At 36.4% G+C, this 13,057-nt stretch overlaps 1 protein-coding gene and 1 non-coding gene across 4 annotated transcripts in view; one reads left to right on the top strand and one right to left on the bottom strand.

The window, feature by feature from the left end:
• Positions 1–13,057, bottom strand: part of Adk (adenosine kinase) — a 502,187-nt gene that overhangs the window by 153,990 nt on the left and 335,140 nt on the right. The gene's annotated exons all lie outside the window — the stretch shown is intronic.
• On the top strand, positions 6,999–7,110 carry LOC141425230 (U6 spliceosomal RNA). Its single transcript, XR_012450318.1, has one exon. It is a non-coding gene; the product is annotated as a U6 spliceosomal RNA (small nuclear RNA).

Raw genomic sequence — 13,057 nt, 5'->3', positions numbered from 1 at the left:
ATACAGTCAGTGTTGTGAAGGATTATAGAAAAACACATAAACAAGTAACTATAAATCAATATAAGCATTATAATCACACACAATGTATCAAAGAATTGTATTTAAAATGGGACATTTAAAAAAATCAAATGAATCAGAATGGAGGAAGCAGGAGAAGGAGGAGAAACGGTGTGAGGCATGTGAAGTGAGTCATGACGATAACTAGAATTTTCTGCCAGACAGAACTGGAGAGGAGATAGAAAGTTTGGCATATGAAAACACAAAAAAGGCAAAAATGAACATGGTGGACTCCAGGAGAGAAGTAGAAGAAAAAATAAAAATGTGGGCCAGAAAATAAAACCAAAAAGCATATAATGGCAATTCACTCATATTCAGGAAAAAAAAAAAAAAAAGATGAATGAGTCTTTAAAGTCTTTACCTTAAAGAATAACCAACCTTTTATTTTTTGGATTATTTTTACTGTGCTAAAATAATTTGGTTGGTATGACTATAGTAATTCAGTTTAATTCTTACATCAGCTAAAGTTTGAAACAAAGCTGACATTTGAACATTCCAATGAATTCTATTTGATGGCAATGCAAAAAAAGTTCATTAGAGGAGCTAGAGGTATAGCTCAGTGGTGGAGTGCCTGCTTGCAAGTGCAAGACCCTGGGTTCTATCTTCAGCACTGAAAAAAAAAAAAGAATCAGGCATTTAAAAAACATTGCTGCTGGGAATAAAAAAGATATCTCTTTGGAGAGGAAGTTGGCAGTATCTAACAAAACTATGTATGTGATTTTCCTTTGACTCAACATTCCCATGTCTAAGAATTTACTTAGACATGCTTAGGGTTGTTTTTAACTCTAAAATTCCAGGAACCTAAATGCCTACACAGAGAATGGCTGGGTAAACTACAGGAATTCCACACAATGGGGAACCAACCAGCTTTAAAAAATGAGGAAGAACTCTATGGGATGTTACAGAATGATTTCCAAGATATATTGAATTGGAAAAAAAGCTAAAGAACTGGGTGTGGTGGTACACTTCTATAATCCCAGCTTCCACAGAGGGGAAGAATGGGAGGATTGTTGTTTGTGGCCAGACCAGGCAAAAAATTAACGAGACTCCATCTCAAGAAACAAGCTGGGCATCATGGCACAAGCCTTTGATCCCATTTATGTGAGAGGTAAAGGTAGGAGGATTGCACTAAGAGGCTGGCACCAGGCTAAAATAGAGTTCATGCCTAGCAAATGCAAGGCTCTGAGTTTAAATCACAGTACTACAAAAAGAAAAAAAAGTTAAGAGCAAAGAAGGCTTACGGTATGCTGCCTTTCATAAAACAAGACGTAAGAAATACCCAATTGTGACTTAGAAACTAATGAGATTAAGAAACTGGGCTGGAAGAATGAGAGAATGGGGAGAAGGGTAGAAGAGAGGTGGGGTGGTGTGTGGTACTTGAGTAAGCCTTTCTGCATGGGTGTGAACCATGTTTGGAACCATAGAAAGGTTTCACATACTAAAAAAAAAGTAGTTGAGGTGAAAAATTAACTTAACTAACAAAACCATTATTTTGACAATGTACTCCAAGGTTAAAGACAAAAAGAGCTGTAATAGAAATACTGAACTCGGTAAACTTGCTTTCCATAGTGTGTAGTGGTTTTACATTATTGCCTGGCAAAGTATTTTAAAAGTCAGTGACTTAAACCACACACAGATTTATCATCTTCTAGTTTCTGTGGCTAGGAATCGAAGCATAGCTTAGGAGGTGCCTGTGACTCATGGTCTTTCACAAAGCTGTTCCTCTCATGTATGAGAGGAACATCATTTGGCTGTTGGCAGCCCTCAAGTTCATGGATATTGACCAGGGGTATCAGTTCCTTTGCTAGGAATGTGGGGCTGCTAAAACAAGAAAAGTGCTTCCTTCAGAGCAAGGGCTCCAAGAGAAAGCAAGAAAGGGTAAATGAGATAGAAGTCATGTTAGTTTTTAAATATAATTTTGGAAATGATGTATCATCACTTTTGTCATATCTCATGCTACAAGAAAGACTAGATGCAACTAGTAACTCAAGGAAGGGTACTATAAAACAGCATGAATACCAGGAGGCAAGAATTCTCGGAGGCCAGTGTACAGACTTGTACCACAATCTATCCTCTGGTCCTGAATAATTCATGTTCTTCCCACATGCAAAACATCTTCACCCTTTCCCATGGCTATTTTCAATTCTGAAACTATTTATGTACATTTTATGTTTGAGCAAATATCTGTCTACATTAAAAGCCTCATAGGTTTTGATATAAACAGATAAAGGGAGAAAAGGATGTAGATGTGTATGTGTACATATACATCTCCTTCCTCCTTTCTTCCTTCCAACAGGTCTTGCTGTGTTGCCCAGGCTAGCCTTGAATTTCTGTGCCCAAGAGATCCTCCTGCCTCAGCTTTCTTGAGTGGCTGAGATACAGGCAGTGTCACTGGGTCCAGCCAGAAAGAATAACTTTAAAGCTGATAAACTGGGCCAACATCTCCTTATCAGGTGATCCAAGTTAATATCACTATTAACAAGATATATTGAAATCTTGACAGAACATGCACAAAAGATACAACAGGATTTTTGCTATTACTATAAAAATGCATTAAACATGAGGAAACATCAGCTATCCCTACCTGGAAGGGTAGCCTACAAAATATAAACTACTACTCTTCAAAATTGTTATGGGCCATAAAGAAAAAGAGACTGAGGAACTGTTCCAGATTAAAGGGACTAAGCAAACACATGCACTGTGGGATTGTGGATTGGATTTGGATCAGAAAAAGGACAATGGGATTTTTCCAAATGTGAATAGTATACATAATCATAGTAAAATCACCAAAACTAAGAATTTGAAGTTCATAAAACATTACTAATCTATATGCTATATGCTTAAAATATTTCCAACTACCTTCCTAATGTCCAGGAATTCAGCTTCTTGGCTCTCATTTTTTGTACTTTGAAGGATACAAAAAAACTTAAGCGCTGAGTCAAAAATCAGGTTTTCTAAATTGAGGTCTAGTATTCTTCCTACTGTGATATAAAGTCACAGTTTTGTTTATAAGGGCAGTCAATCTTATTAAAGAATTTAAAATAGCATAAGTAAAGATTTAAATGTATTAATAAAAAGTTTAAATATTAACTCATTTTACAGTATGTCATACTATACAAATAATAACAAATGAACACTTACAAATTTATAGTAATTGAAAGAATCATATAAATAGAGAAGATTAACTGAAATATCGAATATCAGAAAAAGGCATTACTGCATAAAATGTGATTGCTTCCATGGTGTCTTAAACCATTTCAAATTCTATGGTATTTTACCAAAGACAGACAGGTTGGGGATGATTTAAAGGCAATTTATTTTCAGAGAGGCAATGCAGCTGGTGGGAAGAAAGAAACAAAAGGAGTGAAAAAGAGGAAGGATATGTTGGCTAGGGTGGGAAGAGGAGAAAGAGGAGAGAGAGAATAATTCAGGAAGAGAGATGAGAGCGTAGAGTTAACAGTCTGCTTTTTCTGACTTCTTCCCATAGTACATCTTTAAAACACACCACAATGGTAGAGGCCTTCCTTGTGTTATAGTGAACCTCATTTCCTTTAGTTAAGTGAAATATCAGAAAGACCCTCAGAAAAAGTTAAATCCAGGATCTAAGCAGCAGCCTTAAGATGCCACAGCATTGTGTTAATTGAAATTTCATTATCCTTACAAGACAAATAAATTAAAGTTGGATAAAATCACTATAATTTTCATTTTCATAATTTCTGAAAACCCTTCTCCTCACTTTCCTTGACTGATCTTTTTAAGAACTTTAGATTTTTGTCTACATCATATGTTCCTTTCAAAAAGGCTGGGTATGGCTCAAGTAGTAGAGTGCCTGCCTAGCAAGCATAGGCTTTCACTGCTTACAGCAAAAACAAAAACAAGAAAAGGAATGGAGAGATGATCACAAACAGTCTTAGAGGAAACTTCTATCTCTTGTTAGATATATTTGTATTGGGAATACCATGATATGAGGAAAGGGAAGACCGTCACTTCTACTCTCAGAATGTGGAACTACCTAACAGTTCCAAGCCCTATAAATGGTTAGAAATCATACACCTTAAAGAACTGAACTTGTTAAAAAGATATAAAAATAAGCAGGAATCAGCTGGGTACTAGTGGCTCATGTATTTATAACTAATTGGGAAGCTGAATTTGGGAGGATCGTGATTGCAGGTTGGCTAAGGGAAACGGAGAGGGAGAGGGAAAAGTTTGTGAGACCCCATCTCAATGGAAAAAAAGCTGAGCATGGTGCTTCATACCTGTCATCCCAAAGATGGTGGGGAGTAAAAAACAGGAGGATCATGAGCCAGACCAGCTAGGTAAAAAGTGAGCCTCCATCTCCAAAATAATCAGAGCAGAAAGGGCTAGAGGCATGGCTCAAGTAGTAGAGTGCCTAACTCACAAGTGCAAAGTCCTGAGTTCAAATCCTAGTACTGTCAAAAGAAAAAGAGAAAAGAATCTTAAGATAAAATGTGCATATGCTTGGCAGCACAAGTTTGCAAAAATTAAAAAATAAAACCTTTAAAAAAACCATAGAGTCTCCTAACCAAAGAGAGAATGAGAGAATACCTGAATGAAGATGCATGCAGCACTTATATTTGGTACATATAATTATGTAATTTATAGGTTTATGTGGATTTTTACACTGAAATAACAAATGGCTTCTATTTTACAGAGAATAGAAACTGAAAAATTACTTAAGATAAATGTATCAAGTTTACTTATAATTTAAGGAACAACTGCTTTTTCAAATTGTTAATTTTTGAGCTGTCCTTTCAAAACAATGGTTATTAAAAAGACTAAACAAAAAGTATCAGTAAAGCCTCTTCCACTCCCATTCTAGCAGAATATATAAAAAGATGATTAAAGTTTACTTATGAAGAGATACAGTTATCATTCAGGATTAGAAGACATGGAATCAAATACCTTAAATCAATTTCACATTTCTTTCAAGATGTCCTTTGTGTCAAGTAGCATTCCTCTATTAGGCCATTTCAGCCTCATCACAACAACAGCAACACCACAATAACTGCAGAATTTTATTCATTGTTTTGTAATTCGCTTATTGATAAGCCAGGTATAGTTTCTAAAAAGTTAAATGATCACGTAGGAAAGAAAATATTTTCAATTATTTTAGTCTAGACTAGAGTTTTTAATATACTCAATACTGTGTGAGGTCAATGGGTCATTACACAATGGGAAATATGTAATGTAGGAATATTGGGAGCAAAAAGATTGATGAAGCAGAGCAATGGTTAATCTTCATAAACTGAAAGTATCTGTGATATTCAAAAGACTAGGTTTATGATGGCAAGTTTTATCTAAAATGTATCATTCTTAATGCATATGAAGTAATTCTATCCACTTTAAAATTGTATTGTATTAAACTATTTTGAAGTACACTGTATGGGTGATGGGCTGCTTCACTGCAGAATTAAGTGGCAACTCTCGATGAAGCAGTCATTATCATGAGATAATTGACCTTATTTGAGAGTTAAGCATCCTGAGGCAAAGTTGAGTGTACTTGATCCTGGCAGGTTAATTATTGAGTGATTAGGAAGTGTAATGAGACTAGTTTTCCAAATCCTAGTCAGAGTAACTCCATCTTGCAACAAGTCACCATTTAGCTATTCTACATTCCAGAATGCAGTAAAACAAAACCATCCTTCCCAACACTGGACAGGGTTTGCTGAAATCAGCAGAATCCCTGACAAGAGCAAGCACAGAATATACACAAACTCAGAGCTTTCCTTCAGTCTGGTTTTGTCTGTGCCTTAAGCTACCTGAACCTGTACTCACCCCTCTGCTGCATTCCAAGCCAAGGTCTGCATCAACCCTGCTTCAGCTTTATAAAATAAAGCTTGGTAGGCAAGGGGTAGGGTGGGGTGTTGGTGGGGAAGGTGTTAACCACTTCATGTGAATGCAGTCCTACACAGACATCTACTGCTCTGTAAGTAACCCCATTAAAACTCATTTTACTCATCAAGCTAAACTTGTATGAGTCCTTCTTGGGCTTTTGTCCTCCCAGTTCAGAAACAGCCATTTCTTTTAGGTCTTTCTGAGAAATTCACACAATTGTAAGCCTTAAAAGGTATTACTATGTTTGTTAGTGGTACTGGGGTTTGAACTCAGGCCTTTGTGCTTTCAAAACAGGCACTCTACTGCCTGAGACACACCTCCAGTCTAAAAGGTACTATACTTAAGAACCATTTCCCAAGTGATACTATTCAAAAACTTCTTAATGTAGCTGTGTGCCAGTGGCTCACGCCTGTAATCCTAGCTACTTGGGAGGCTGAGATTGGGAGGATCATGGTTTGAGGCCTGTCCTAGCAAATAGTTCTTGAGATTCCATCTCCAAAATACCAGAGCAAAATGGACTGGGGGCAGGGCTCAAGCGGTAGAGTGCCTGCTTTGGAAGTGTGAAGCCCTGAGTTCAAACTCCAGTTCCAACAAAAAACAAAAACAACCCCTCCCCCAAACCCCAACCTCTTAATTTAATAAAATTGAAAAATAAGATCAATTTACTCAAGTATTGCTGGATAATGACTACAATAAAACCTACAGGCATCAATGGATATAACTTATTTACCTTTATTAATTTTTTTATTGTGCTGGGTGGAGGTAGCATCCACAAAAGTCCCTACAATATATCAAATATATCATAATTGGATATAATTTATAGTTACCTGTAGGCAGAATGTTTGTTGTTAAGCAGACTTCTTGTGAGTTTAGCTAACAAATAATTGCTGAAGGGAAATGTCTTAAATTTCGAAGCTATCAGAAACAGGTTAAAAAAACAATTAAAACTTTATACAGAAGAACAGGGGGGTGGCTCAAGTGGTACAGCATGTGCCAGGTAAGCACAAGGCCCTGAGTTCTGAAAAATCTACTATTTAAAAAACAAAAAGCTCATGAACTACAGAAGTTTTAAAACTGTCTAATTAGTGCTTGCTTCAGTGGCACATATACTAAAATTGGAACAATACAGGGGAGTTCAGTATGGCCCCTGTGCAAGGTAGGGATGACATGCAAATTTGTGAAGCATTCTGTACTTTAAAAAAAAAAAAAAAGGGACACCAATCAATTCAGATGTTTAATATGTTGTAACAAAGTTACCAAAGGTCTAAAGGGCCCTAGCTCTTTTACTTTCAAATAGGATCTTGCATTCTTGCACAGACCTGCCTTAGGTGGTGATCCTCCTAGCTCCACTTTCGAATAGCTGGGATTATAGGCATATCACACAATACCTGGCTTATTTTTTGAGCTAGGATCTAGCTAACCTTTTGCCTGGACTGAATTCAAACCATGATCCTCTTATCTCTACTTCCAAAGTGGCTGGGATTACAGATGTGACTCACTATGCCCAGGCCACCAAAGATTTTTAATTGAGGAAACAGAAATTTGCCCTTATGCATTTCTGAAACTCAGTTAAAAGTAAACCATGCAGGGTTTGGGGGTGTAGCTCAGTGGGAGAGCACTTGCCCTAGGTTTGATCTCCAGCAGCTCCACTCTCCAAAAGTAAATGATGCAAATGAAAGTCACAATTAGATGCCACCTCATGCCAATTAGAATTGTTATAATTAACAAGTGTTGGTGAGGTGTGGATAGTGGAAACTTGTGTAAAATGGTGCAACTGCTGTGGAAAACAACTTGGCGGTTTCTCAAAAAGTTGAACATAGAATTATTACCACATGGTCTAGCAATCCACTTCCAGGTATAGACCCCAAAAGGCGGAGCAGGGACTCAGGTTTGAGTAACAATGTTCATAGCAGCATTATTCACAGTACCTAAAGGTAGAAACAATCCAAATGCCAAATGGATAAAGTGAAATTTCATAGATACATATAACAAAATATTATTTAGGGCTTAGGGTATAGCTTAATGATAGAGCAAGCTGTGAAACAGGGAGGGAGGGAGGAGGAGGAGGACAACAACAACCTGGAGAGGGGAGAAGGAGAGGAGAGAGATTATTCAGCCTTAGCAAAGAATGATCTGAAAGAAAGAATTCAGGAAGAAGGAAAAATGCATAGTTATTTAATAGAACAGTTTTGAAATGGTCAATTTCTTTCCTTCTTTCCTTTCCTTCCCTTCCCTTGTCGTTTCCCTTTTCCTTCCCTTCCCCTTTCCTTTACTTCCTCCCTTCCCCCACCTTGCTGAGTTTGAACTCTGGGTCCAGTATTTGCTAGGAAAGCACTCTGCCAATTGAGCCCCACCTCTAGCTAGCTCTTTTTGCTTTAGTAATTTTCAGGTAGGATCTCACATTTTTGCCCTGGCTGGCCTGGGAAATGATCCTCCTACCTAAAGCTTCCCACATAGCTGGGACCACACACATACATCACTTCACTCTTATTGGCTGAGATGGGGGTCTCACTAGCTTTTTGTCCAGGTTGGCCATGAACCCCAATCCTCCTGATCTCCACCTCCCATATAGCTGAGATTACAGCCCTGAGCCACCAGGCTTGGCCTTGTTATATATTTTTTAACTACAGTAAGATAAGAAAGTCATAATGCTTAGTAATTACACAATAATATAGCAACAGTATTACTGTGCACACTTCTGTTTTGTCTCAGGATATGCCCAATTAAGTATGTTCAGACATTCCTTGGAAAAGAATACCTTTTCCTCTAGAAAAATTAAAAAGAGAAAAGGTGTCGTGGATGAGAAGGAAAAACCCAGCTGGAAAGGCACCAGAGTTAAGCCTATACTAATGATGGAAAAGAGTTAGTCAGGCATGTCATTTTAGATTTTAGAACATAGACTTGATTTATAATAAAGTTTGTCATTGTAACTGATATTAGATTGCTGAAAATTGGAGTAATAACATTTTTAGATCGTAAAAAAAATTTAAAAGATCGAGTATATTTCTCCACAAATCCACTCACTTTATAGATCAGAAAACTGAAGTAATAGTAGCTGACAAATATATCAGACAAATGATTAACTAAATGGAATAAAAAATCCTTTTTTATAATCTAAAGTCATTTTAATAAAGACACATCATTTGTTGATATTTCAAATGTGGTCAAGAATTTTGAGCATTTTATTTTGGGTGGTACTGGGGTTAGAGCTCTTGGCCTCACACTTGCTAGGCAGGCACTCTGCTAGTCCTCAAGAGTCTTATACAACCGAATCCATTACTGATAGTTTATAAATTCCAGTTTGCTTTTTTAAAAGTAGAATGAAAACTGAAATATAATTTATAAAGCACTTCTGAATGGAGATTGTTACTCCCCTGAATCTTTTTTTTTTTTTATTGACAGGGTCTTACTATCATCCTTACTAGCCCAGGATGGTCTCAAACTTACAATTCTTCTGCCTTGGCCACTGGAGTGCTGGGATTTCAGAGGGGCATCTCTAAGCCAACCTGCCCTTATCTTTTACATTTTTCATGTCCACGTTTAATCAAACAGCAACTTCTTAAAGCAATATATTGTTATTGCTAACTCATTCTACTTACACTTCTATTTAATCAAAGTATATAATATTTAAATAATTATAAAGTGAATACAAATTTCATTGAAAAGATTGGGTAAAACAAAACTGACCTCTGGTAAACAGCTCTCTGAAAACAGAAGTAATGTGTCCTAGAGAGTAGCCTAATAGTTAACGAGTTTTCCCTCTTTGAGTTTGGCACTGCTCATGATCTTTTAACAAAGAAATGAGAGTGCAGGTTATATAAACAAGTTAGCTAAGTGAAACTTAATTAACAGAGGAATAATACGAACTCTGCTAGTAAAACTACCAACATCGTAACAAAAACCGAGGGCTTTCTATTAGCTGAAACTTTACATGCCTAAGAAAAACATTATTTCTGAGTTCAAACCCCAATACTGTCAAAAAAGAAAAAAAATGTCTACTGAGTATTAATTTAAAAAAAGAAATTCTATAGTAATCAAATATGGCATGGAATCAATGCAGGAACAGGCAGTAGACCAATGCAAAGAACAGAGATGAGAAAGGGACCCATACAAATTTGACAAAGAACGACAGTAGTGCTGCAGATCCATGGGGATCATGTGGCCATTCCATAAACAGGGCTGGATATTCACACTGAAAAATATGAAACTGGAATTCTACTCAGCATATGTGAAAAGGAAAATTAAACATTTTTAGAAGAAAATATAGAAGACTATTATGAGCTCAAGAAAGATTTTTTTTAAACAAATCATTTTTTAGAGAGCTAACCTTTTAACAATCAATAAATACAGATACATTAAAAAAATAAAAAAAAATTCTGTGGGACTGAAATGAAGTATTTTGCAAAGATCCTTTATAACTTTAAAACATTATTCAGTGGCAGTGGGCATGATAATTTTTAGTTGTCAAGATTAGAGCTCAGCTACTTAAAAAGCTAAACATTGATCTACCATTTGATCCAGCAATACCACTCTTGGGGATATACCCAAAAGACTGTGACACAGGTTACTCCAGAGGCACCTGCACACCCATGTTTATTGCAGCACTATTCACAATAGCCAAGTTATGGAAACAGCCAAGATGCCCCACTACTGATGAATCGATTAAGAAAAAGTGGTATCTATACACAATGGAATTTTATGCAGCCGTGAAGAAGAACGAAATGTTATCATTCGCTGGTAAATGGATGGAATTGGAGAACATCATTCTGAGTGAGGTTAGCCTGGCCCAAAAGACCAAAAATTGTATTCTCTCTCTCATATGCGGACATTAGATCAAGGGCAAACACAACAAGGGGATTGGACTTTGAGCACATGATAAAAGCGAGAGCACACAAGGGAGGTGTGAGGATAGGTAAGACACCTAAAAAACTAGACAGCATTTGTTGCCCTCAACGCAGAGAAACTAAAGCAGATACCTTAAAAGCAACTGAGGCCAATAGGAAAAGGGGACCAGGAACTAGAGAAAAGGTGAGATCAAGAAGAATTAACCTAGAAGGTAACACCCACCCACAGGAAATCAATGGGAGTCAATGCCCTGTATAGCTATCCTTATCTCAACCAGCAAAAATCCTTGTTTCTTCCTATTATTGCTTATACTCTCTCTTCAACAAAATTAGAGATAAGGGCAAAATACTTTCTGCCGGGTATCCAGGGGGTGGGGGTGAGACGAAGGGGGCAGAGTGGGTGGTAAGGGAGGGGGTGGGGGCAGGGGGGAGAAATGACCCAAGCATTGTTTGCACATATAAATAATAAAACAATAAAAAAAAAAAAGATTAGAGCCCAGGATCATCAAAATATTCTTCCTCTTGGTTGATAGTACTATTTAAATATAAGAGGATCATTAACGGAAATAACAGAAATTTAATACATAGTGATCAAAAAGTACAAAATTGGCATATCCTTCTAACATTTTTTGATTCTTGTAAGAATGTCTCTAGAGTTTTCTATTTTTAAACTTATATAAATGGGATCACAAAGTGTGCATTTTGATAGTTTTATTGAGATGTAGAAAACATAGAATAATCTGCACAAATTAAAATATATAATTAGGTAAATTCTGACATATGTATAAAGTCCTGTAACCACAATCTAGACAGAAATACATTAATTACTCCTAAAAGTTACCTGACACGTGTCTGTGATCCTTGGCTTACAGGATACCCTCACACCCAGGTGACTACAGATCTGCTTGCTGTCACTAATAAATTAGCTTACATTTTCTAGAAGTTAATATAAATGGAGACTTATAGAATTGATTTTTGTCTGATATCTTTCATGCAGCATAAACATGCTGATATTCATTCATGTTAGTGATTCATTTCTTATAAATAGCTAGGTTCTTTTGCAGTTGAACTGCATTCCCCCCATTCATGTTAGTGATTCATTTCTTATAAATAGCTAGGTTCTTTTGCAGTTGAATTGCATTCTGTTCTATGGGTATAGCACAATTTGCTCATGCAGTCACCAGTGATAGACATTTGTGTTGTTTCTAGATTTTCACAATTACAAATAAAGCTGTTATGAAAATTTGTAAATTTTTTTGTGGTACTATGGTCTGAACTCAGAGCCTTCTGCTTCCTCGGCAGGCACCTACCACCATGCCCCCAGCCATTGTAGATGTTTTTATAAGAATATATGCTTTCATTTGTCTAGGGGGAATACCTAGAAATGTAACAGCTAGATCACACGATGGGTGGATACCTAACCTTATAAGAAAAAGGAAAACCATTTTCCACAATAGTTGTATCATATTCTTCATTTTGCATTTTTGCCAGAAGCAGGTGAAAATGCTAGTGGCTCTACATCCTCACCAGTATTTGGTATAGTCAAACTTATAAATTTTAGACATTTTAATAGCCATGGGGTTGTATGTTGTATTGACTTAAGTTTTTTTCTTTTGGATATGGATAACCAATTGCTCTAACATGACTTGTTAAAAAGACCACTGTATTGTTTCTCTATAGAAGTTTCTTTGAAATTGTCGAAAATAACTTGAAGTCTATTTCTGGACCTGGACTTCCCCTCCTGTGCCCTGGACTGTTATCTACCTTTATTCCATGCCACATGGTCTTCACTACTGCATTTTTTTTTTTTTTTTACTGTGAGCAATATTCAGAGATCTTTATTTGCTGTTCCTCCAAATAATGACAACAATAACCATTAATTACTTAGCATACATTGGGCACTTTAAATGCATTAAATCATTTAATCCTTCATATAACTCTGTGAGACAGGTGCCATTATCATCATTTTACAGATGAGGAAATTGATTAACTTGAATAGCTTGCCTAAAGGTACTAAATGTGATATATATATATATACATACATATATATATATACATACGTATATATGTGTGTGTGTGTATATATATATATATATATATATATATATATATGGTAGACTGGATTTGAACTCAGACATGTTGGGCTTGCAGGTATTATGCTACTATAACGCTAATGTACCTAGGTTTACTGAGCAAGAAATGGGGAGAATTTACTTTATTGTATTCAGTGACACTTGAGTATGTAGAATAGTCTACGCAGACATTCCTGGTCTTTGCAAGTTTAGCATCATCTCAGTGTC

Source organism: Castor canadensis, chromosome 7, assembly GCF_047511655.1.
Source record: "Castor canadensis chromosome 7, mCasCan1.hap1v2, whole genome shotgun sequence".
In the NCBI taxonomy this organism is placed as follows: Eukaryota; Metazoa; Chordata; class Mammalia; order Rodentia; family Castoridae; genus Castor; species Castor canadensis.
This window is presented reverse-complemented; position numbering and strand designations above follow the sequence as displayed.